The sequence below is a fragment of the Pseudopodoces humilis genome, chromosome 9, assembly GCF_049639895.1.
Source record: "Pseudopodoces humilis isolate 2021_Gansu_Grassland_sample_001 chromosome 9, ASM4963989v1, whole genome shotgun sequence".
NCBI classification, from domain to species: Eukaryota; Metazoa; Chordata; class Aves; order Passeriformes; family Paridae; genus Pseudopodoces; species Pseudopodoces humilis.
The window spans coordinates 594,784-619,911 of NC_142208.1; the positions used below are offsets into that span (position 1 = coordinate 594,784).

General features: G+C 46.0%; 1 long non-coding RNA gene across 1 annotated transcript; it reads left to right on the plus strand.

Moving 5' to 3' along the window:
• The first annotated feature begins 1,501 nt into the window (after positions 1 to 1,501).
• Positions 1,502 to 24,926, plus strand: LOC148183728 (uncharacterized). Its single transcript, XR_015773197.1, has 3 exons — positions 1,502 to 2,114; positions 21,163 to 21,212; positions 24,642 to 24,926. It is a non-coding gene; the product is annotated as an uncharacterized LOC148183728 (long non-coding RNA).
• The last annotated feature ends 202 nt before the right edge of the window (positions 24,927 to 25,128 follow it).

Genomic DNA, 25,128 nt, shown 5'->3' on the forward strand with positions numbered 1-25,128 from the left:
CCCAGGATTTTGCCATGCTCTCCTCAGTGAGGACTGTGCCACGTGACAGCATAGGCTGTAAAAATACCCAAACAGCTCAGAGAAACAGCACATCATGTAGAGTTCTTTAGATCCTAGCTGATGTATTTTTCTTTCTCTTTTTCTAGGAAAACTTACTGGATTGAAATTTTTCAGTATTCCATAACAATCCAGAAGCTCATTGTACATAAAAGTGTGTCCCTCAAAGAGGCATGGATGAACAAACTGTGAACAGGCAAAGGCTTCTTCAGAGCACCCAGCAGTCCCGTCCTTCCTCTGCGTGTGAGCACGGCTGGCTTTGCTGCTCTGCTGCCTCAGGGTCAGCCTGTGCCTCGGGATCCGCCTGTGCCTCAGGATCCGCCTGTGCCTCAGGGTCAGCCTGTGCCTCGGGATCCGCCTGTGCCTCAGGGTCCGCCTGTGCCTCAGGGTCCGCCTGTGCCTCAGGATCCGCCTGTGCCTCAGGATCCGCCTGTGCCTCAGGATCCGCCTGTGCCTCAGGGTCAGCCTGTGCCTCAGGGTCAGCCTGTGCCTCGGGATCCGCCTGTGCCTCAGGGTCCGCCTGTGCCTCAGGATCCGCCTCTGCCTCGGGGTCAGCCTGTGCCTCGGGATCCGCCTGTGCCTCAGGGTCCGCCTGTGCCTCAGGGTCAGCCTGTGCCTCAGGGTCAGCCTGTGCCTCGGGATCCGCCTGTGCCTCAGGGTCAGCCTGTGCCTCAGGGTCAGCCTGTGCCTCGGGATCCGCCTGTGCCTCGGGATCCGCCTGTGCCTCGGGATCCGCCTGTGCCTCGGGATCCGCCTGTGCCTCAGGGTCAGCCTGTGCCTCGGGATCCGCCTGTGCCTCGGGATCCGCCTGTGCCTCAGGGTCAGCCTGTGCCTCAGGATCCGCCTGTGCCTCAGGATCCGCCTGTGCCTCGGGATCCGCCTGTGCCTCAGGGTCAGCCTGTGCCTCAGGGTCAGCCTGTGCCTCAGGGTCAGCCTGTGCCTCGGGATCCGCCTGTGCCTCAGGATCCGCCTGTGCCTCGGGATCCGCCTGTGCCTCAGGGTCAGCCTGTGCCTCGGGATCCGCCTGTGCCTCAGGGTCAGCCTGTGCCTCGGGATCCGCCTGTGCCTCGGGGTCCGCCTGTGCCTCAGGGTCCGCCTGTGCCTCAGGGTCAGCCTGTGCCTCGGGGTCGGCCTGTGCCTCAGGATCTGCCTGTGCCTCAGGATCCGCCTGTGCCTCAGGGTCCGCCTGTGCCTCAGGGTCAGCCTGTGCCTCAGGGTCAGCCTGTGCCTCAGGATCCGCCTGTGCCTCGGGGTCAGCCTGTGCCTCAGGGTCAGCCTGTGCCTCGGGGTCAGCCTGTGCCTCAGGGTCAGCCTGTGCCTCGGGGTCAGCCTGTGCCTCAGGGTCGGCCTGTGCCTCAGGGTCAGCCTGTGCCTCGGGATCCGACTGTGCCTCGGGGTCGGCCTGTGCCTCGGCTCCCGCTGGCCTCTAAGAGGAGGGAACTTGCCCTTCCCACACCTGCTGCTTGCTCCCTTTCAGTAACCACAAGTTCTGACTTCATCTACAGACACAAAGCGCTTCTCTGCTCTTCACAGTTGTTTCCTGTGCAGCTTCTGAAGGTTACACATGAACACTGAAACAAAACCATGCCAACGTTAATGTAGCACTGACTTCTTGAAGACAAATGGCTCCACAGCGTTGTTTGAGCTATCAGATGTTTGTCTGCATGTTGCAAAAGCTGCAGCTCCTGAGGTGCCGCTCTGGAGAGCAGCTGATGTGAAACACCTGAGCAATGACCCTGCTGGCCTCATCATCCCTCTCAGCTGTGCCTGAGCAGCAAAGGAGCAGCACCTGCAGCACAGCGGGCACAGCCCAGCCAGCCCCAGGCAGCCCCGTTCCTGAGGAGACAAAGCACAAAGGAGAGGAGAAGGGGAAGCTGTGCTTTAGCTGCTGCCTTGGAATGGAGGAGAGGAGTTGTGAGAACACCATTTCACAGCGCTGCTTGGGCTGCCTCTAGCAGTCACTCCCAGTGAGGAAGAGGAAGGAGCAACCCCTGCTGTAAATACAGGTGTTCTGGACTGGGACCTGGAAGAGCAGCTGCCAGCCTTGGGAAAACAAGGTAAGAGAACCAGAAATAAAATCACACAAACAGATGGGCATGGGGGCATGGAGTAGCACAGTACTTCCTTGACTTTTGGTGAAGACATGTTGGAAAGTTCTAGCACATCTTTACAGGTCTAGGATTATCCAGGATCCAAATGAGCAGTGGAGCCAGTTTTGGTTTTGTGACTGTTTATGGGGAGGATTGCAGCTGGTGCTGCTGTGGCAGGTCCCTGGCGTGCCTCACTGGCCTCTGGCAGGAGCAGCCCCAGCTGCTGGCTCCAGTGACCCTGGTACGTGGCACAGGGTGACAAAGGCTGCTGTCCCCCGGGCTGTGCTCAGGACACTGGGGTCGTGGCAGTGTGGCTGGGCTGTGTCCAGGTGATGTGCTGTCCTCTCCAGCTGTGGCTGCTCGGCCTGTTTGCCTCTGGGCAGCCTCTGTCCCCGAGTGTTGGCAGTGTTGGTGCTGCAGCAGTGAGCTCTGGCTGCAGAACAGGCCCCTGGAGCTGCCTGCTGCTGCTCCCTGGAAGCCATGGCCTCCTGGAGAACGGGGGACTGGGCTGAAATCTGGGGAGAGAACGGGTGAAACTGTGCAAGCAGATCCCTGGATTAGTGATTACACTCTGAGAACGTTTGTGTTGGAGTATAGGTCAGAGTATTGGAGTCGCTCTACAATCAGAAGCGTGTCTCAACTGTGAAGCAGCTGTTACTGCTATAAGGGCTGCTGCTCCTTGTGTTTATGTACCCACTCCCCATATATTTCCAAACTTTGCATTTTCTAGTGCTTTCTTTGTCATTTTGATGCACTGAGTGTAGGTAGTTTCAAATTTTTATCTTTCTAGAACTGCCGGTTAATGTAGAGCTCAAATGCTACCTGAAATTATCTTAATTATGGGCACAATACGGGTCAGAGTAATTTCCATATAGGTTACCTCAATAGAAGTACCTCTTGCACTTTAAAAATAAATGCATGTTCTGCAATAGCTCCTTATTACTGTCAGTATTGAGGTGTATCAGCCAGGTAGGGCAGAGCAAGTGCTTTTGGAGACACAGATTTATCATAGTTTACGTGGCCTTGTGGCATATGACAACTGCTAAAATTTCAAGGCTCATAACTAATAATGCTGGCACTGAGAAAGAGGCAAAGAAGTCATCAGGAGAGGTAATATTTTCCTGCCCTGAAACCAAGTAAGAGTGGTGAGGAGAGAGGCTACTTCAGGAGGAATCATTAAAAAAACCTGCCAGCATGGAAATGCTTTCATATTTTTCTCAATAAAAATAAAATTTGAGGATGACAGCTGAGAATTGAAGCATTAGAGTCAAGAAAATGTCTTGGCCTAGGAATAACTAGGAATGAGGGGGAAAAAAGGAAAGAGGGAAATAGGTTTAAAAGTTTTAACAGCTTAGAATCAGTAAGTTAATGTTTTATACAAAGTGTTTTCATTGCCTCAGTTGCTGTTGTGGGATTAAATCAAGACTTCTTGCAACAGATAAATGTGTAATTTTATTTTGGAGAAACCCTCAGCCTCTTTTGCATCATCTCTAAGAGATATATTAAAGGATTTACTGGTTTGTGTAAATCTCAGAGACAGCAGGACGTCATAATTTATAACTTGTTAATAATGCATGCTGGGTGTCTTTTATTGTAGAGTGAAAGATCATTGGGTTTGTTGGGTTTTTTTTAAAGAAACATTTGTTTCATTAGCAGTGTGCCTTCACAGACATCATATCTATCCTGCTCTCTTAGAAAGGTGTTGGAAAAGTTCTGGTTTAGGCCAGAATTTCTAAAACACTGACCATTACTAGAACATTCTAGATTTTCAGATCGATTTTATTCTTCAGTGTAACATAAGTTGCCTTCAGCTACATCAGTAGTTGTGGTCAGACACATTAATACTAAATAGCAGCAGGATAGCAGTTGTCCCAGTGTGCCATTTCACAGTTCTTCCTTTGGCACTTGGCAGGCCATGCCAAGCATTTCTCTGGAGCGCTGTCTCCCCTTCCCTGGCCAGCCTTCTGATGAGAGACAGCAACAGAAGCTTCTTCCCTAGCAGGCCAAAGTACTCAGCTGCTGAATAACTACCACCTGGCACACTTGGACCAAATTGCTAATTAAATCCTCCTCCCCCCAGAATTAATATGAAGTTGCAGGCTAGAATCAGAAGGATTCTATTAGTGCCTTCTAAATTCCATCTAGCAGAGAAAATAGCTGGTGTATGGAAACAGCCTTTACTGTACCTTCCACTCTGACATTGCAGTTTTATTCCTTGTCTTTCCTGTTCTTACCCCTTTTCTTAGGTATTCCTAAAATCTGGTGGTCTGAACTTTGAAAGCTTGAAAGTGTTCGTGGTGCATTTGGTTTATTCGTGGTGCATTTGGTTTATTCGTGGTGCATTTGGTTTATTCCACAGCTTTAGGCACATGGCAGTTTTCATTTCCACTTACAGTGCTGGAGACAAGCAGATGATGGTTTGAGTGAGCAAATGTTTTCAGTGTTCTTTCAGTTATTTTTGGCCTGTAGGAACCTGGGATTTCCTCGTGGGTCCTGAAATCAAGGAAATTTTAGGTATTGGACTGTCACTGTGGTTCCTGCCAAGAAGTCATGAGAAAGTTGGGTTGTAGGAGCTGCATTGATGAGCAGAGACAAATTGTTAGAATTACATTCTTGTATAATGAAATGTATTTGCCTTGCAAGTGCTGTGAGTGGGCTGGGCTTGTTTTCCTGAGTAAGCAGTTAAATGATTTGTAACCATTTGAATGGTACACATGAATAAAAAGAAACTGCTCATATGTGTATTTGCAAGGCCACTGGCAGGCATGTAAAACTTATTTTTGCATCAGCTTGTTCTGAATTTATCAGTTATTTAATGGGGAATTATATAGGAGAGCATTTTAAATGGAAATACAATACCAATCTTGATCGGATTTTTTTTTTAAATCTCTGTTTTCAGATCTGGGATGTGTTACGCTGTGGAATGGGAGAATTTACTGGAATCAGACCAGATACTTTTACCTTGGCTAGGAACATCATTGCCTGATGTGTATTGGTGGAAAACCACATAGTGCATAGGTGTAACTCTGACATTAGGAATTGCAGGAATTTGCCCTTACAGGAAACCTTTTCCTGCATCATCAGCTCAGGCTCTGTGATGCTCTTATGGACAGTGCCTGACACAGATGGGAGCTGTGCCTTCAGCAGCCTCAAAAGCAGGTTTTGATCACTACTTGAGGAGCTGGCTGCTATGCTCTTACCTCATTTATGTTACAAAAATTCAGTGCATTTTGTTGTTTTGCATGGAGGGGGTTCTGAGTTTTCCCAGTGATTGATAAAACACTGAAGGACTTGCATACTTAGTTTGGTCTAAATGCCTCTAAATTAAAGCTCCCAAATACACAAAGGAATGCAAACATGCGGCTTGATCAAATAAACTATCAACAGCTGGCTTATAATTAGAAAAATGGTTGACTTCTGTGATGATCAGCTCAGTTTTACTCGTATTTCATCGGTCAGAAAACACTCTGAAAACCAAAATCAGGAGGAGCTGGAGCTGGTTTCAGCACAAAGACGTGGCCAGGGTCTCCTGTGCAGCCATCAGTGAGCGGGAGGACCCCAGCAAAGAGGTTGTGGATGCTGCAGTTTGGAGAAATTCAAGGAATTGAGTTCATGGAAGACATGGCTGTGAAGAGATGCTGAATTTATAGAAATACCATCCAAGTCATGACATCCCTAGGCCAAAAATAGTTGACAGTAGAGTTTTACCTTAGAAATGCTTATTGCCTCTCTTGGAGGCAGGATGACCTTTGTCTGACAGAGTGCTGCTTTTGTGATGGTGAAGTTCTAGTCTCATTTTGCAGCTTGTACTGGCAGAGGAGTTGGAGTCACTTCTGTAGCCCAGATCATGTAAGATTTATTACAGAGTAATTCACTTAGGGGCCCCAGGGCTTGAAATACCAGTCCAAAAAGGAGAGAACTCACTACAATATTTTTTTTTTTAACAGACATGCTGTGATCTTGCTTATTTTCTAACCATGATTTGTTGGCATCTTGCAGCCTTACCCACTCAACTGACCTGTTAAAATGCACACTGAATTCCTGTTGAACTGTAGGAATATATAATATCTTTACAGAACTCAGAGAATTTTTACACAGATAAGTGGAAATTAGAAATCTAGTTTTGTACTGAAAAAATTTCTCTGAATTGCAGGACTATATTAAGCCTTTTCTACAAAGGTCAAGCCGCATCCACGACCTGAACATTCTCCACAAGAATCTGCTTCAGAATCTGTAGTTTTTCTTGGGCGTTGCTTTCACTGCTTTATTTCTGTCCCCTCAGTCCCTTTGTTTAGGAGAGCAAAATAATGAATTTATGAGAGCAGCAAGTGACTGGTGGGTGCTCTGATACCCAGCAGGTGTAGTTTGGTTTGTGTCTCACGAGCAGGTGGCTTCAGGAGCGGGCAGGCTTTGGTGGTGTGGGCAGATTTGGTTTGCAGAGTGAGCGTTCGGGTCAGGAGCCTGGCCCTGTCCCACTGGCACTTGGGGACAGTGAGGAACATCCCTGCCTCTCCCTGGGGCACTGCAGTGCTTCCCTGCAAGGCTCACAGCTCCTGCTCGGGCACAGCTGTGCCAGGAGCCCTGGCTGGCAGCTCTGAGCCAGAGGACGTGATCACCTTGTCCCTCTGCACTTCTGGGGCAGCTCCAGCAGCTCGTGGCTCCCAGGGAAACTCCAGACTGCATTCAGTGTGTGTGTCTGGCACACAGATGTCACAGAATGCAGTTCATGCTTACCTGAAACTGTTCTGATTAAAAATAGGAGATTTCCCTATGAGGAAATCCTCATCTCCTCATCCTTCACATGAGTCAATAGGGACAAGGTTTCTTCATACCTAGAGCGAACAAAAATTTGTTGTGTGCCTGTTTCTGTTTTCAAAGTAATCTTATGAAGGAGAAGGCAGAGATGCTTTCCATCCCCTCTAGTTTACTCTCCCCAAACACTGTAGGTAGGGCATGCTGAAAGACATCTTAACCAGGCATCATCTTCGCCTGTTCTTTTTCTCTTAGATCATTCCTTGAGCTCTCACTCAATGGAACTGAAAAAACCCTCTTTGTTTTACTGTGTCCCTAAAGCTCGTGCCATTTGAGTTTCAAAGAGTCATAGAATCCCAGTGTGTTTGGTGGTGCGTTCCATTCCCACCTGCAGGACAAAGCCATTTTGGGAGAGGCTCGACCTCTTTGTTTCCAGGGCAGAAAGGACACCCAGCTGACCAGGCTCAGAGGCTGCTGCAGGACCAGATGAAGCATTTCCTGCAGAATAATACATAACACTTCTGCAGTCTCAGAAGCTGGGGTGTTCCAGTAAGAGAGAGGAAGGCAAATTTATTTTAGAAAAATAGGTAAAAAATACAAACAATTCATGCAGTGGGTTACTATCACACATTTATCCCCTCATTTATTCTAAACATTTAATTAAATCATCTTTCTTCTCTTTGTTCAGCTTTGTTGCTTTTTATTTATAAAAGTTTTTCATTCTCTTAATGTTTGCTCTTTTGTCTCACACTTGCCTTGTCACACTTGCTCAGTTTAATTTTAGGGGTTTCAAGATGTTCTTTTTATTGTCTGCCTTCTTATCAGATCAGTTTCTCAGATTGCTGCTGCAGGATACTTAAGGAATGAGACTTTCATCTGCAATAGTTGGCAGATTGCATCAATTTGTGGTTGAGGGAGAAAGAAAGTTATGCATGTTTATATTACACAACTTTTTGTAGTGCAGAGATGTCTTTGCTGCTCACTCCTGTGTTAGATATTTTGTGTTATGGCTTGGATACAGCTGTGCTCCCTGGAATGTCACTGGGACTCCCCAGGGCTTCACTCAGCATCCCTGACGTGCTCACAGTGCTGTGTTTCATGTTCAACACATGATAAAAGCATTCTCCAAGTGCTGCAGTTCCACCACCTCCTCCCTGCTGCTTTCTTCCCCTCTGCTTGTCCCAGTCCCAAACCCAGAGTCGGTTTCAGTGACCCTAAGTGCGAGGCCCACAGAATTTAATGAGGCTGTTAAGCAACTTGAATGTAGGTAATTGCTTAAATACATTTCTGGATGCGTACCTAACCAAATAAAAGACTCTATTAATAGATCATTAAGAAGCAATTAACTCACTGTTTTTTCTTCTCACCTTGAGACCTGTGATTGTGACAGCATGTTATTAATTACTTCATAGCTTCACTTGGGACTCTGGCTGTATGTGATGTCCTCCACTGTTACAGTGTTTAATTTGGCTTCATTGGGGCTGGGCCAGACCCTGATGGAAGTAGAACTTCTTTGTGCAGTGTAGTAAATGGGAAGCCACGCTAAGAATGGCTGAGCCACAGCCAGATCAGTGCACCAATAGAAGGCTGTCCATTAGCAGGAATTGTGCCCATAGCACAGCTGGGCCTGTGCTTGTTGTAAATAAACAGCTCATGCAGCTCTGGCACGGGTGGGCAGTGCACTTTCCGTGTTGGTGTGTCCATGGGCTCTCAGGCTGGCTGGCCAAGGATGTTTCCCACTGTGGATGTGTCTCAGGCCTCCTCTGGGACCCTGTGCTGTTCCATCCCCCATTTCCTGGACACCTTTCTTGTTGGAGAGCCACTCTTGGGTTATTCTCATTTCTGGCATCACAGCTTTGGTTAAGTCCTGCACCATGGCTGGTCTGAGTGATAGAAAAGCCATTTCGAGCATTGTCAGCCACAGCCAAACACGAGTCAAAGGCTTTAGTGAAGCCAGCAAACAAGAGATGATTACTGAAATGTTTGAACACGACTGATTGAGCTCTTGAGGTTTGTGCCTTGTCCAAGAGTATGTCATACCAATCCACATCGATATTCTGAGTTGTTTTTTGATCTTTGCATCCTTTTTAGAATAACAACCTTGCTTTCATGCAGTATCAATGCCATTGATTTGTAGTTATATGTTTCTTTTAGTACTCTTTTGCAGGTCCTGGAATGTACATTGATCTTTTCCAGGGACCTGGCTGCCCTCCCGTTTCTCACAGCTCCCTGCCCATAGAAATCAGCTTTACACTGTTGCTGCTCAGGAAGCTGCATTGGTGCATGGTCCCCTCTCGGAGCTGCATTTTGTTCTCACAGCAGTGTGTGCTGCTGTGCACAGAGCAGTGCTGGTTCTGTGTTCCCTGCTCAGGGTGTGTTCATCTCCTCCTCACCCTTCTGTGCCCTGTGCCAGTGTTATTGCTGCCTGCTGCTGCTCGCTTCCCTCCTCCCCACACTTTCACCTTCCACTGGGTGTGTGGGACAGGAGCTTCCAGCAGCACTGCAGTGACTCTGGCAGGAGCACCTTGAGTCAAATGGCATTTCAACTTCTCATTAGTGGTACACTGCTTGAGCTCCTCCTCACTGCAGTTTCTTTCAAATTTTTGCTGAATTAGTGTAAATTATTCTCTAATTATATATATATAGTATCCTAAATAACACTTGGTAGCTTATCTAGGAGGCAGCCCTGTTTCTCAGTAATGCTCCAGTGTCATGTTTTTCAAGAAAATTTAGTCATATATCTTCCTGAAATTGGTTCTTCTACTTTCTGTTTGGATTTTGCTTTCAGCTTTATCAGTGCTGGAAAGGAAGTGTCAGTGCCTGCAGTTTGTGTTAACATACACAAAGCTGAAACTCAGCATATTCAGAACTTCTTTTCCTGCTGCTTTGTGCCTCTGGAGCACAGCAGTCACAACCTGCACTGGTTTCAGTGTGGGGGTGTACGTGTTTTGCTTGGACAGACTTCCAGTACAGAATTCCACTAGTTACCAGCCTTTCATTTTAGTTTGCTCTTATTCTTGACATTTTTCCTTCATCTTTCCCAACTTTGGTATTCACTAAGGTAAAATATTAAGAGCCTCTCCCTTTGAAAATACAACTCTTTTAACTCTCATTTGTTCATTCATTCCCAGTGCAGGAGTAGCTGTGTAGGCTGTGATTCCCTGCTGTGGTATGAAGGACCACTGTGATCTTTGCCAAAGTGTTTAAATTACTTTGATGTGACTCATGGCCAAAATTCCCAACATATCTGCTGGTTTTAATTGTATATCATTTGCTGTTAACGCAGTCATTGCAGTGCAAGATGCACAGAAATTACACCCACAGATGTCTTTTCTTAAATTGTATTGATTTTGATTTTTGCACTCAGTAGCCACTATATCTGAATTTGGCCAAGTTGCTGCATCATAAAAATAATTTCTCAAAGTCTAACCCTTATCTTCCATCCTAAACCTACTGATTTCCCACTTTGATGAGAGCAGGAGGGGATTGAGGGGCATCTCAGTGATTTCTGCACTTGGTTGGGTGTGTCAGGTAAATTCAGCCTGGCCTAACAGGAAATGAATTTCCCTCACACTGGAAAAGGTGAAGAGCTTTCTCTGTTTCTGTTGAGCAATCAGAAATTGCTTTTCCTATTCAAAGGTCTGTTTGGTTTACAGGATTTCTCCACCTTTAAGAGGATGCACCCAGCACTGTTGTGCTCTAGAACAGGATGGAGGTTTTGGGGGTTTTACAGATTTTAGAAATAAGGTGTGTTGTGTAAATACTTGAAGGAATGCAGTTCTCTCCATGATGTCAGAAGTGATTGTGCTGATGGTCTCACCAAAACTTCCTGCACGTGTTCAGCATGTTCTATTCTCATTTTGGATTATTTTCTGGCTCTTTTTCTCAGTTTAACAGCACAGTACTCTACGTGGAGGTTACACAAACTGAAGTTTTAAGCAGGAGCTTTTCTAATAGCAGCAGTGGCAATAAAGCGATGCCCTTAGTGTATGAAAATGGAAAATACATTCTAGAAGTCTCAGATCTCTTTTAAACAGCTGAATTAAATCTCAGGCATTCTTAGAAGAAATATTTTGATTTGGGGCTGTGGATATGAAAGATTAAGTTTAAGAGAAATTATTCTGAGACCAAGTTGACGCAGAGGAGATGATGGAAAATATTGTAAAGCCATATTGATAGCTTTGCCGGAGTTAGTGTGTGTGTACAAACAGGTGAATATATGTTGATTTCACAATCTAGACTTCATTCTGCAGCCTTACAGTCGTGGGTAGTGCTGCTTCTCTAAAAGAAAATGTCCTTTAATGAGTATCATTATTTTCTCTTGAAAAAAACTTACTTATTTCTCACGTGAATGCAAGGGATGAAAGGTTTTAGGTACTGGTGTTACTTTCCTGGGTTTCCTATTTCTGAATCAGCAGTGCTGTGCATTAGAATTTCTCCAGTGTTGTGAGCAGTAGATCTGTGTGAGGAGCAGGGCAGGATTTGGCTTTCCCCAGACAGAAATGAGAACTGTAAGGGCTGGAAGAGCAGAAGATCCCTTCTGCCTGCTGCTGGCACCACGGAGTGCAGCAGGTCAGGGGAGAAGGGAAATAAATGTGTGTCCTCAGTGAGGAGCTGCCATCTGCCTGCCTCGGGATCCAGATGTCACATTCCTCAGCAGGCACAGAATGCAACAACTGTCTCAGGGTTTACTTGGGGGGAAATTCCGCTTGCAGGGAGGAGGCAGATGTGAAGTAGACATAAAGATTTTTGAAAGTAATTAGAAAAGATTGGATATTCTGTTTTATACTCTGCAGAGATTTGTTCCACCTGGTTTACTGTTATTACAAATCTTGGGAATATCCTTGAAATGTCAAATACGACAAAAATGTTTATGCCTTTTTACTATATGTGCAAAGTGTTTGGGTAAAGGCTTTTGAGTGCTTTTTTTTAACCCAGCAGTCTTTCCACAGAGCTGAAAACTCTGTTGTTACTGAACCACTATTTTAACAGTGTGCTTTAATTTTAGAGAGTATTTACAACTGTGTCAGTATAATAATTAATGTAACCAGGATCTAAGAACTGAAATTGGTATTGCTCAGCAAAACATATTTGTTCTGGCTGAGGAGGAAGCTGAGTGCATTATGCAGAATTCATTGTACATCAGAATGTGCTCTGCCTACAACAGAAAAAACAAAATCCGTATTCAGTTAGAAAGTTGAAAAAGGGGGCTTAAATAATTTTGTATCACTAAGTGATGCTTTTTATCTACCCCATGGTTCTGTTTTGCAGCAGAAGTCAAGCTGGGACAGGGTTTGCACCAGCTTTTGAAGTCCAAATCAATTTAATTTCAGCAGTAGAGGGATGGTGGTGGCAGCTCTGAGGCAGCAGTGCAGTCTGGAGGGAGAAGCATGCATTTGCCTTCAGTCAGCCTGGGGCTGAACCTGGAGGCATCCCACCATCACTCTCATTGTCCTCAGAAATGTTCTTTCAAGTTCCTGTTTGTATGTGTGTCACACTCCAGGAACATCCATGCCAGAACTGTCCATCCCAGAATTTCTCACTTTACCTGGATGCTCAGCACTGCCTGTGAGCAGGGTTTGATCCTCGGATGGGCAAAAAACAGCGCACACCTTCAGCTCGCTTCTGGCTCGTTTCTTGCGGCAGCAGAGCATCATTGCATTATCCCTGGGCAGCCCTGCAGCTGGGCCATGGATCCCTGGATCCGGGATCTCTGCCCCTTGCAGTGCTGGGACAGAGCAGCAGAGCATCATTGCATTATCCCTGGGCAGCCCTGCAGCTGGGCCATGGATCCCTGGATCCGGGATCTCTGCCCCTTGCAGTGCTGGGACAGAGCAGCAGAGCATCATTGCATTATCCCTGGATCAGGGATCTCTGCCCCTTGCAGCGCTGGGACAGAGCAGCAGAGCATCATTGCATTATCCCTGGATCAGGGATCTCTGCCCCTTGCAGCGCTGGGACAGAGCAGCAGAGCATCATTGCATTATCCCTGGATCCGGGATCTCTGCCCCTTGCAGCGCTGGGACAGAGCAGCAGAGCATCATTGCATTATCCCTGGATCAGGGATCTCTGCCCCTTGCAGCGCTGGGACAGAGCAGCAGAGCATCATTGCATTATCCCTGGATCCGGGATCTCTGCCCCTTGCAGCGCTGGGACAGAGCAGCAGAGCATCATTGCATTATCCCTGGATCAGGGATCTCTGCCCCTTGCAGTGCTGGGACAGAGCAGCAGAGCATCATTGCATTATCCCTGGATCCGGGATCTCTGCCCCTTGCAGCGCTGGGACAGAGCAGCAGAGCATCATTGCATTATCCCTGGATCAGGGATCTCTGCCCCTTGCAGTGCTGGGACAGAACCTCCTGGGAATTGCACAGTGCTTTATGGACACGAGCATGGTCACACATGGGGTGCTGAGGTTCTTAAATCACACTTGGCAGCCTACAGTTTAAATAAATGTGCTGGATTTTGCACAATTGCCCCCTAGCTCTCTAACCTTCTTACTGTTAAAAATACACTGCTCCCAGCCCTTTCTTCTGTTGCCTCTGAGTCTTTGCCTGCTCCTATTTAAGGGAATGCTTTTGTGAGAGTCTCCTACAGGAGGCTCAGCACTAAAACCAGTCCTAAAACAAAAGGAACTTTTAGAGCTTTTCTGCATTCTAGCAAGAACAGAAAATGGGAAAATATTGGAGACATTTTTATGTGAAAAAACTGATGTTTGGGGTAGCAGCTTTCATCCAAAATCCCTGTGTTCAAGAAGGAGATTGGTTTGTCTCTCACAGCCTGCAGGATGTTTACAACTGCATAGTTTTAATCTCTTTATATCAAAAAAAAAAAGAATGTTACTGACTTAGGGTCTTGCCTTTTTGTCAGCTTATTGCTTCAACAAGCTTCTTAAGGTGACAGGGCATGAAGGCTTTCCCTGGTGCACATAAGCAGCTCTGTGAAGTAAGAATTCCTGTAAGTCTGAACTCCTTATTCCCGTGCTGAGTGGCTGTACAGCCAGTGTTACATTTGGACAGTCAGTGACATCAGTGAGTTACAGGTGCTGACTGTGTGCTGCTTTCTAAGAAAGGGAAATTCTCTTGTGAAATACAGATTTTTGTTCAGTTTTGGATGCTAAGCCACATATGTGAAAAATCTGTTTGTTTGGTGATTCTGTCTTGGCTTGTTTTATTATTAATTTTTCAACAAACTGATTGGTTTTGGCCTGTGACCTTTACTGTCTCAGCAAGGCCTTTGCCTCTGGCTGTATATGAATCTGAAATTCTGGGTTTATTACCCCACCCTGACCAGTGTCAATTTAAAACTGACTGCAAGATCATGCTATGAAATTAGGCACTGCATATGTATTTATAAAGTAATATGTGAGTCCCTGCAGTGTAGATGCACTTAATGAAAACCAAAAGCAATGTAGCCACTCTCCATTGGGCAGCTTTGGATCTGTGACAGGTGGTGGTACACCAGTGGAATTGTTGCTTTACATTAATTTTGTGTGTGATGAAGAGACACAAAGAAAATTATTTGAAAACCTTGACATGCAGAAGCCAGCAGATGCACAAAGCCAGCTTGTTACCATATGGTTCCAGTGTCCTTTGGCGTGTTTCGTAGCAAGTTCAGATCCAGATCACATCGTCAAACACAAATTTCAAGTAAATGCTTTCCTGCTTGAAGTGCCTATCATTGCTTGGCTAGAGCAATATGATATACTGTATATGATATAGTGAAATATGGCTGGGTCCAGGGCACCTTTCTGTTCAGAACTGCTAGAAAGAAGGGCACTTGTGTTTATAATTGTTATTTTTGTGTCCTTATATTTTTAAACAGACTTAGACCCTCCAGAATTGCAGCCCCCTAGATCTGCTTGACCAGTCACCCTGGCTGGGAGCTTTGAAGGGATCTCCTGAAAGCCACCAAGAAATGACTGAGTTATAGTGTTACACACCGTCTTCTCAATTCAGTCACAGCTACCAGATGAAACCCAGCTTCCATGGCTTGGATTTAATACTGGCTGGTAGTTCCCAAATTGCCTTTCCTTTTTCTATTTTCTCTCCATTCTCACTGATGGTGCATTTTTATAAAAGCAGACAAAGGCACGGGGCTGTGCTTTTGGCCTGGCTGAGCCTCAGTGATGAGTTTGCCTTTCTGTGAAGCTGATGTTGGTGTTGAAGCTCCCCCTTTCTCTGAGTAGGCAGAAGGGAGGTAATTATTCACATATCAGTCCATTGCTAGTGGTTTTGTTGATATGAAGCCTACAAGACACACTGCAAAAGCAGTATTTTGGTGTTACAGACAGGAGACCAGTGGTGTTCTTTTCTGTTCACACAACTGCCAAGTACATATCACTAGAGGAAACTGCTTTAATTATTTGGTATTTCCTTCTTTATTCCATGTGACCTAAAGCAGAATAGCTCCCATGGCATAAATGCGTGGTTAGAGGATTTTTCAAATGCTCATTTTGTACCATACCTATTCAGACCTGTTGGGAAACCTGTTGAAAATGGTTTATTATTTTGGATTTTGCTTTAAAATGGCACTGACAGGAGTAATTTTTATGGATGTCTCTGCTAATGGCTAGAGATTCTAAGGTGGAAGTTGTACCTGAGTTTCCATAATCTGACCTGCTGTGGTTGTGTTTTCCATGTTATTTTCATTTTGATAGCTTTTTCAACAAATAGTTGAACAGCATGAGCTATCCACTTTCCTCTGTGCAGTGGCCAAAAATGACCTGTAAGGAAGGGACTGGTGAATGTGCTTTGGATACACCTAAGAAATACAGCAGCCAACCTGGCCACTGCCTGGTACCGAGTTCTGTGGCTCCAGAGTAACATTTTAGCAGATTTCCCCGGAGCCCTTGATACCACTGAGCTGACTTGGACAACAGAAAAGTTCCCCTGTAGTGGTGCAGAATCTTAGGGGACAGTGGTTCTTTCTCTTGGAAAGCTCAGCAGCCTCAGGTGGGAAGTGTGGTGATGTTCAGGCATTTTCTTCCTGGCTATTTGAGCTGTGTCCCCCGTGTGAAAACCCCTTGGATCAGGGAGGATATGTTACAGGCCTGGGTTGTGTCCGTGACAGGTCAGTGGTTCAGGAGGAGCTTTTGTGCTCTTTCTATTTCACACTTATTTTGTTGAACTTTAGGAATCTGAACAGTGGAAGCGAGTCCAGCCCTGTTTTGGTGCTCAGTTTTATGGGAGGAATCCCTGGTTGTGTCTGTGAGCAGCAGCTCTGGAGGGTGGGGGAATGCAGGAGTCACAGGGGATCTGGGAAAAACGAGGTTCACGTATTTTTTTTATAGAATTTAAAGGTTTAATAGAAAGACAGTTAAGAGATAAAATATACCGATGTGGTTGGGTGTCTCTGCATTCAGCCAAGAGAGCACACCTTACTGACAAAGGATTGTCCCTTAAAAACAGAACCCTACTGCATATCCATAAAGTCTCATACATATTCATACATTCTTCTTGAGTTTTGGATGTTTCTTTGTTTAGTTTTTACCTTGCCCCCTTCCCAATAAATCCATCTTTTGTTTTACTGAGTTTCACATTCCCTGATAACAGAAATGCAATAAATTCCTCCCCCAGAGCTCTGGTCACTGCTGTCCTCACCTGGACAAGACAATCTAAGAATGGAGGAGGTCTCCAACCATCTCCTGCAGTCCCTGGGTTATACAAACAAAAGTATTCCCCACTCCAATACCATGCCATAACTCAACATGTGTATATTATACTGCCATTTCTAAGCTTCATCAACAACAGAAATAGAAGGAACCACACTAATACAAGAAAGTTTTCTAACCTTATTGGAATGAATGGTATATGTATATTTGCAAAAAGCCAACAATATAATATGTATCTATAACAGGTCCAAAGCTGGCCTCTGACTGAGGAGGGAAAATAGGGAGAAGTGTCCCTTGGGAATGGATCTTAAAATTCCCATTAAGGTGTGTCCTGCCATTATAAGTCACAAAGGTTATAACAGTTTTGCTTTTTAGGGATTACCTTTAATACCTTTTGGCTTCTGCTGGTGGAGGAAGAATGTTGTGTGAGAGAGGAAAATCCAAGTTATGTGAGAGGAGCTGCTTTTGATATTGTGACTTAGACTTTGCCTTCAGGTTTAGGGTGTTTAATAATCCCCTAAGATGAGTTATGACCAAGACAAATTCTTTAGCTGAATATATAAGCAGCCAATAAAGTTAGCTTATCATTACCATTTGTGTTTAAAAGCTTGATTAGTCGTGGTATTAATCCTTTGATCTAATTCATTTCATTTAATTCAAACAGCACGGGCTAACTTACTGGTGTACTAATGTAACCATTATTTGATTTGGCTAGTGAACATTTGATTAAGAAGCTGCAGTATAATTAGCACTTAGTGACACTGCACGTGCTTGTGTGCTTGTGTTCACTCCCATCACCCAGGGCTGGTGGGGGTGGTCTCCTGCAGGCACTGCCTCCCACCCTGCTGCTGTACTGAGAGGTCACCACAGCTGCCTGGGGAGCCGTGTCACTGGGGGACAGGGGGCACACAGGGGACACTGGGCACGTGGGTCACACAGCGGGGACACTGGGGCACACGGGGGGACACTGGGTACACAGGGGGGACACTGAGGCACACTGGGGACACTGGGGTACACAGGGGACACACACAGGGGGACACTGAGGCACACAGGGGACACTGGGCACATGGGTCACACAGCGGGGACACTGGGTACACAGGGGGCACACACAGGGGGACACTGAGGCACACAGGGGACACTGGGTACACAGGGGACACACACAGGGGGACACTGGGGCACACTGGGGACACTGGGCACGTGGGTCACACAGCGGGGACACTGGGTACACAGGGGACACACACAGCGGGGACACTGGGGACACTGGGGCACACAGGGGACACACACAGGGGGACACTGAGGCACACTGGGGACACTGGGCACGTGGGTCACACAGCGGGGACACTGGGTACACAGGGGACACACACAGGGGGACACTGAGGCACACAGGGGACACTGGGTACACAGGGGACACACACAGGGGGACACTGAGGCACACTGGGGACACTGGGCACGTGGGTCACACAGCGGGGACACTGGGTACACAGGGGACACACACAGGGGGGACACTGGGGCACACGGGGGGACACTGGGTACACAGGGGACACACACAGGGGGACACTGAGGCACACTGGGGACACTGGGCACGTGGGTCACACAGCGGGGACACTGGGTACACAGGGGACACACACAGGGGGGACACTGGGGCACACGGGGGGACACTGGGTACACAGGGGACACACACAGGGGGACACTGAGGCACACTGGGCACGTGGGTCACACAGCGGGGACACTGGGTACACAGGGGACACACACAGGGGGACACTGAGGCACACTGGGGACACTGGGTACACAGGGGACACACACAGGGGGACACTGAGGCACACTGGGGACACGGGACAAGTGGCTGCACTCCATCCAGAGCCCGAGAGTCACCACTCCAGCTCGGGGGATGCCATTCCCTTTGTAAATATTGTATCATGCTGTAATAAATAAATGCAAGTAGAGCTTTTCAAACAGAGATAACCAAAGTTGGATATCTAATTTAATCTTGAAAACAACTGAAATTTCTTTCAGAAGTGCCTACATTTATGTTAGAAACTAGTTGGTCAAGTGTTTATTTCTGCTTCTGAAGTTATTTGTAACAAAATTAATCTAATCTGAGTTTTACTAAGTGGAAAATTCATTTTCACTCTCTTCCTCACCAACAAAAATATTATTTCTGAAGTTTGATATGCCCATTTCCTATGCAGTAATTTTGGTGGGAAAAAATAGAAATTAAACATTTAATTTAAATGATGCTTCATCTTCTAATGGTGTTTCTGCCAATTTTCAATAGTTAATGGCAGTGTTAATGAAACTTGATTTCTGAGCGATTACACAACGAGTTTCATACTGTTAAATGAGTAATTAGGACCCTTTGTTGGGAAGCCAGAGTAACAGCTAACACTGTGTGTGGGGATTTAAAATCCAGCTGAAATTCTGTGCTTGTACCAAATGTCCAGGCTGGACACGGAATGGCAGAACCATAGAAACGTTGGGAGCAGAGTGGGCACGGGTGAGATCAGAGATCAGCGTGGCACAGGGAACGTTCCAGAATTCCATCACCCCGCATTGCTTGGGATGCTGCCTTGTGCTGGGACATGCAGAGGCTCACCTCGTGTGGGGCTGCAGAAGGGAGGAGAGAGCTCCCAGCCCTGCAGGAGGAGCAGGAGCCCCAGGTGCTGGGTGCGTGCCCCGCGCTGGGCTTTGGGCTTCGGGGTTTGCACTGGGCTCGCCCCTCGCTGCAGCACGGCTCGGGGCTCGGCTACTGCAGGAGCTGCTGCTCCCTGCAGGGGGGTCCTCACCTGGGCCAGGAGCCCACAGGCTGAACCTGGAGATGGCCAATCTGCTCACTGACTGCTCCTTCTTGGCCCAGGGCACCGTTCTACTCTACCTTGCAATTCCTTCTTGCTTTGAAAGTGCTGCTTTCCCTAAAGGCAGGAGAATCCTTTCCCTGAAGCACATCCCTGATGTTCATCCTCTTCTACTCACGTTCCTATGTAGGTCTTCAGTCAGTGGCCCAGAAGTCTGTCTGTCTGTCTTCTTCCCAATGCCTGATGGTTTTTCCCTGCAGTTCTTTCACTCTTGTCCCTGCAGCTCGAGGACTTGCTGTGTGTGTTCCTGCCCAGCCATTCCCTGCAGAGCTCCCCTCCCTTACAAAGGGCAGCCCAGCCCTTGAGTTCTTCTGCTTTGGCTGAGGAATTATGTTTGGGCTTTCTGTTTGTTTTCTTCCAAATGTTTCCCTTTTCTAACTCAAACTTTTGTGAGGACTCACAACATACAGGCTGCTCTAGGGGTTTGAGTCATGCTTTTCACCTCATGCCTTTGATTTCTGATTTTATTTCTTGCATTTGAGGTGCATGGAGTGTGCTGTGTTTAGTGGGTGGTGCTTCCACAATCCCTTGAACTTGTAAAATGCACATGTAATTATGTGCATTATTTCTGGCTTTCTGCAAATGTTTCTGCTTTGCTCTGTGCTACCAATTATTTCATATACTGGGAAATGTTGCAGGAAGACGTGATGCAAGCATTCTGTGACTTCATTGCTAATGTATGCGTTCTGAGATATATTAATCTGTTCTACAGAGCACTACAAGCTTTCCAAGGTAATTTGGTTTTTAGATTTCTTTAGGTTTAAACATTGAAAAAGGAAGTTTTCCCAACTGAGCTGATCTGAATACACAGTAAGAGGCTCTGATTTCTGTGCTGCTTTACCACCTTAGAAGAAACTTCAGTTACACTTATGGTTATAAATTATTGTTCTTAACTGCAGTAAAAATTCAGCAACATCCTGAATATCTGCTTTAATTTCTAAAGAACACAGAAATCTTTCTCAGTTTGATGTAGCCATTCCAGTTTGTAATTACATAAGGTCAGGGTAGAACATCAGTAGTGCTGAAGTATTCCACTGTGAGTACTGGGAGAGAAATGCCTCTGCTAAGACTTGCTTTATTAAGGAAATAAGCAGTGTATATACAAGGAGCTGTAGTCATGGAAGTATGTAACCAGGAGCAAATTAATTGCACTGCCTTCCTTAAATAAGATCTCAGTAAAAGAGGTGAGGTTGAAACTTGTTATTTCACCTGCTGAGTTTCTTCAAATCAAATTTAAAGGGTAATTGATCAGGAAGATAGGAAAAAAATTCCTGTTTTCTGTGGAGTGTTTCTGAAGAGATGCTGATGAGTGAGGAATCACCTCAACAAGGCAACTCAAGCACTCAACCACGAGGAACATGCAAGGCCTTTCCTTCTGCTGTCTGAAGTCACCTCCTGAAATCTGGTCAGCTTCAATTTTGCCAAACTCTGCTTGTGCCACTGTTTCCAGATCTGATTTCCAGATCTGATTTCCAGATCTGATTTCCAGATCTGATTTCCAGATCTGATTTCCAGATCTGATTTCCAGATCCTGTCTCTATTCAATAAATAACATGAGAATATTGGGTGTAGGACACAGGTTTTAGCAGAGGGTAGTGCAGGCTGTCTGTAGTTAGTAGGTGTGGAATAGGATTTGTTTTTCCTTATGCAAATCTCCTAAGTGTTGTCCATTTCCAAGCCTTGTAAAAGTCACGATTTGGTTATCCATGCAACCTATGCTTCCCTTGTCTGGCCCTTTCAGCTTTGCTTATCTGTGGAGGCTGCTCTGCTTTGCACAGTGAAATGTTTTTATTTACAGGCTCACAGAGGAAAAGAATTGAAATAAGGGTGCACTCCCTAGATCTAGAGGTGAGAGCCCATGCCCTTGTCACGGTGTTTGGTTGGTTGGTTTGCACTGGCTATGGGGCAGGGTGACACAGAACAGGTTTTTTGTGTTGTTGGTGCAGATGAAGCAGAGCTGTGAGCTGTGCTGTGTTCTGGAGCAGCCTCGGTGCTGGGGAGGCTGTGAGAGCCCCACGTACCCAGTGGTGCCCGTGGGCAGGTCATGGAAACGGGGTAAAATCAGGCTGGTGTGCTTCATACTCACCTTTTATAGCTCACATTGGGATAAAGACAGCAAAGTTTGGGCGTTTTTGGGGTTTGTTTCTGGTACTGTTGTGTTTTTTAAGATTAGCATGAACAGAATTTGTAGTGTTGGTTCCTATACTTGCTTAGATTATTGGTTAACATTCAATTTAAATAATGTCATTTATTTCTCCTGCTGAATGTTCCTCAACTTCTGTAATTTAGGCTGGAATAGCAGGTGGTGCCTTTTAGCTGGAATATGGAGTGCCAGGTGTAGCATGTGTCACATGAATGACACAGGTTACCTGTAAAATTTACTCCAGTGCATTGTGTCCTGGCTTTCTTTTCAAGGGGTGGCACAGCCCACGGCCTTTCCTGTGTCTTACTTAGCTAAAGGAAATAAAAGTGACTAACTGGAGTGTTGGTCATATGGGATCTTGAACAAATACGACACTTAGTTGTTAAATACTGAAGGAATTTTAATCTCTTTCTAAACACGAAGTCCCTTGACTTCTTCTCAAACAGGCCAGAGTTTATTTTTTTTTGTTGCAGTTTATTCTCCTGTCTTGCTCAGAACTTACTGTTAGGTGTAAGAACATTTCCCTTGTTCTCCAGCCATCAGTGCATCAGCAGTGTGCAGCCCTGACACGTCACATTGAGCTTGTCAGTCATTCTTTGTGTCATCTTAGGGGGGTTTCATCCAAGGCTTTTGGTTCAGATGAAAACTAAAAAGTTCTTCAGCTAAAATAAGTTCTCTGTGGCTGTCCTCTCTTCTGCTGTGTGTGACACAGGATAGAGTTCATGGTGGGAGAGTCAGAGAAGTGAGCAGGGTGATGAGAAAATCTCCTGGTGCTCAGTTACAGCAGGGAGCAGTTCAATCATCCCAGCAGTGCTGGGTGAGTGCAAACTCTCCCAGGAACTACAGACAGCAAAACAGCTTCCTAAAGGCAGGAAAAATGAAAGCTGCCTTTGAAGGTGCAGACATATGGAGTACAATAAAAACTTGTTGCAGTGGCAAAATCAGGTTTTGCCTTTACATCAATTTAGAATGGCTTTCATTATAATTAAAAGTTATTATATGATTATTATATAATTATAATTAAAAATAATTTATATTAAAGTTAATTATATACATTTTTAAATTACATCACTTGTGTTGCTTTATAATAAGTCTCAGGCCAAGTGACTTTACCAAGATATCATACATGAAAAAGCTGAGAGTCTTAAATTGTGCCTCATACTCTGGACAACAAATAAGCTTCAGCTCAAAACTTTTGGCACAGAATAAAATATAGTTAAAATGTGTGCATGTTAAAAACCATAAAGTCATACCATATTTGAACCATAAAATGTACTGCAGATGTGGTTTTCCTTTGTACAGTCTAATTAACATGATTAGTGGATGTGGCCAGAACGTGTGGACAGACTCCCTTGTTCCATTCATCTCCAAAATTCACCATTGGGTGAATAAAAGTGGTGGTTTTGCTGCTGTACTGCAGTGTAAGTACAAAAATCAATTTCTTCTGATTTGGAGATGCCAGGTGCCTTCTGAATGTGGTAATTAGTGATCCTGCAAAGATAGTAGAAAAAGTGAAAGCGATGTCAAGAGAAAATCCATCTGTAGAGGAAAAATCAATGTTTTTGATTCATTTCAGTTTCTCATTTTACAAACTTCATTACATCCAATTCCATTATGAAAATCTACTCTATCAATATAGGAAATAATTGGAAGAAGAAAGTTCAACTGGATTAGATAATTAATTTATCTAAGTCTTCGAATGTTTCTGGGTTTTTTTCAATCAGATATACCAAAATTACAGAAGCTCATGTTATTGGTCTCGTGCACAAAAGCTTTATCCAGATAGGTAATTCTGGTCTGTGCTTGTCACAAATTCCTACTGAACTGATCCCCCCAGAGCACAACAGTTTGCATGGTAGCAGGAGCTGCTGGGGGTGGAAAAGGCTGCCAGGCTGTTCCTGCTCAGCTCCTGCTGCAGTGCTGCACCTGGGGCATGGCATGGCCAGCGAGGTGTGGGGGCTGCTCCTGCTGCATGCACCGGGGGTACACTGGGGATGGACTGGGGAAACACTGGGGATGCACTGGGGCTGGACTGGGAATGCACTGGGGCTGCCCTGCCTTCCTGGTGTGCCGTGCATTTAGCAGCAATCCTGCTCTGTCTGCTGTCCTGCTCCCCTGCAGTGCCATGCATGCAGTGCTCCTGCTGGGAGGGGATAGCAGGGGAGCCAGGAGCAGAGCATTGCCTGCAGCCCCTGTGCATTGCCTGCAGCCCCTGTGCATTGCCTGCAGCCCCTGTGCATTGGGAGCATTGCCTGCAGCCCCTGTGCATTGGGAGCATTGCCTGCAGCCCCTGTGCATTGCCTGCAGCCCCTGTGCATTGCCTGCAGCCCCTGTGCATTGCCTGCAGCCCCTGTGCATTGCCTGCAGCCCCTGTGCATTGGGAGCATTGCCTGCAGCCCCTGTGCATTGCCTGCAGCCCCTGTGCATTGGGAACATTGCCTGCAGCACCTGTGCATTGCCTGCAGCCTGGCATGTTTTGATGGGGAGCAGTAGGCACTGCTTCTTGAACTTCCTTGCAGTGTTGCAGATCTGTTATGTCCTCACCTAGGTGGCTGAGGGAAAGCAAAGGGCTCCCCCGGAGATGCAGAATTAAAAGACAAGTACAAATGTGATGCTTTGGGGAGAGCTCAGCCTCTGAGAGCAGAGGATGGAAAGCAGTGTCTCCAGAACTGGGAGCCAGCAGGACAGAATTAACAAGCAGTGGCAGAAGTGGCTGAAGTATTTCAAATACTTCTGCTCATCCCCTTTGTTACCGTGGTTCTCAGGAGAGCTGGTTTCCTTGGGGCTCCTGTAACAAGAGATTGCAGTGCAGGGCTTCAGGAGACCACTGAACGATTCCTGATTGTAAAGGAGAAATCTTGGTTTCTACTCTCTGTCAAAATGTCTTGTTTTCTTTTATGACACATGGTTTGCCATCTGTTCTCAGAGCACACAAGTTTAAGGATGGGAATTTTTAAAAAATGACCATTTTCTAAACAAGGAAATAGTCTGGCTGTTGCCAAAGCACAGATCTCAGGGAGAAGCCTTGGCCACTGCAGTTAGGGTTGTTGACTTTGTAGGTGAGTGCTCCTCTGTAGGTGCTGCTTTAATTCTTCAGTGTTTTGCTACTAATCCCAGTTTTATCCTCCCTTTAGGTATCAGAATCTTTAGGCATTACAGTGGGCAATTAACACAGCTTGCCAGAACAGCTTGGCACTCGAGTAAAGAGGTTGGAGTCTTACTGCCAGGGAGGCAGTGTGGGAATGATGACAATTAGGCTGAAGCTGGCCAGTGGATCTTCTACTCATTTAAGGAGAGCTAACTACAATGGAAAATCTGTTTACAAGGGAAAAAGAGATATGTTGAAGAAATATAGGGAGCTTCTCTCTCTCTGCATCCCACAAGTTAGACAAGCAGGAGCAGGTTGGGATTATACTGATATCACAGGACAAAGAGAAACCTTTCACTCCAGAAGCAAGGATGGAATTCAAGTAAATATTGGACAGGTAGAAATAATGTTGAAAGCATTGCAAGTGATCCGAGTGCTGTTCAGCTCGTGTGCTTCCAGCAGGCTGGTCCATGAAGGTGTTAAACCAGCACTTGGGGATGTGTCAGTCCTAGCACTGCCTTTCCCCTCTGCCG